Below are 1,724 nucleotides of genomic sequence, written 5' to 3' on the forward strand. Positions count from 1 at the left end.
GGCTGATAAGGGACTAATCGGTGAATCGGACTTTTAACTGAATATATCTGCAACCCATTTTTCCTTAGGTTAACTAGGGCCATATGTAATATATCTGAGGCTACATAGCAACATGCACTGTACTTAATGTCTAAATATGCAATCCTAGGCTACATAGCAACAAGGAAGAGTGTTACATTAATGTTCTAATGATGTCTAGATATACGTAGAAGAACAGCAACAGCAACAGCAACAACACAACCCTGTTTGGATACTCAACTTAGATAGAGGTTAGAGTTAGTTTCTAGCTCATTACTAACCCTGAACTAACTCCATCCAAAGAGTTGTTTGGATGGCAGGGTTAGATTGACAATAAATGCACTAGGAGAACTAGCTCCAATTAGCACCTCTTGGGTTGGATACTAGTTTTTTGGGTGGGTTATAGATGCAACTAGCTCAAACTAGCCCTCATGTTTAGATATACTTTAGGGCTATTTGAGCCCGAACTAGCTCAAACTAACTGTAACCCGTGGATACATTAGCAGATAATTTTTAAGAAAAACTAAACTCCTTCCGGCCCATAATATAAGATGTTAATTCATCTAATATGTGAGTATATTGGATGTTATAAGATACCGCCTCCGTTCTTAAATATTTGTCTTTTTAGAGATTTCAAATGGACTACCACATACGGATGTATATAGACATATTATAAAAGAGTGTTTTACTACATTATCGTGCCATTGCTGTTTAGCTTCTAATATTAACTTGGTGCTTTTAGGTACATATGTCATTGGTAAAGATCCGCGTTTCGACCCTTTCTGCGTATGGGGCAATGAGATATCAATGAACCAGCATCAAGTGAGGGAGCTGATAAAGATTGTTAGTAAAATGGGTCCAAAGATGGCAATTAAACTATTTGTTTACACTTTATCCAAGACAACAGCGAACTGCAGGATGGTAAGTAAGAACTCTGCAGCCTTCTTTTTACTGCCCATAATGAGTTGTGTTAGATGACAATGTCTGAAATCTTATTCCTTTGCAGTGGTTGCCAAAGCAGTTTACTCAAGATTACCTCTCAAATGACACGATTGGTGGGCATGCAAAGGTTAAAGTATTTCTACCAGCACACGATGATTATCTAGATGTTTTTATGAAGACCGTGAAGGATGGGCGGTCGGCCATCACAAGGGTTGGACTAGAGTTGTGCGTGCCTTCTGCATGGAGGAGGGCACAATATGGGAATTCCGCTTCACCTTGTTCAACAACCAGAATATATTTTGCCTCTTTCTTTACCGTCTTTAATAGTACAAGTATACAACTGTGGTTCATCATTCTTTATTTGGTTCTTATGTAATTCTTGAACATATGTACCTATGAATCGAATAATGCATTGGTTGTTTGAACCTGATGGATATGAATAAAGCTGTAGCATACATTCAAATTCAAATCCAAATCCGGTATAATTTGGAAAAGCAGCAATTAAATTACGGTGCAATTACGCTCTCCAGGTTGTTACGGCACACACGGTTGGTAAAACACAAACGTTTGCGATATGCACCATAATCCGAGACGGTTCACAGAGAGGAAACGTGTGCAAGCATGCACACAGTTGCCATTTGCAAAGCGTGTGCGATGTCGGACAATATCACAAACGGTGCGGGCAAACTAAACGTTTGTGTTAGTTGTCTTATCGTACACGATTCGCAACCATGAGCTGTTTCTGATGAAGTATGCATCGTAAA

The sequence above is a fragment of the Aegilops tauschii genome, chromosome 2 (genome assembly GCF_002575655.3).
Source record: "Aegilops tauschii subsp. strangulata cultivar AL8/78 chromosome 2, Aet v6.0, whole genome shotgun sequence".
NCBI classification, from domain to species: Eukaryota; Viridiplantae; Streptophyta; class Magnoliopsida; order Poales; family Poaceae; genus Aegilops; species Aegilops tauschii.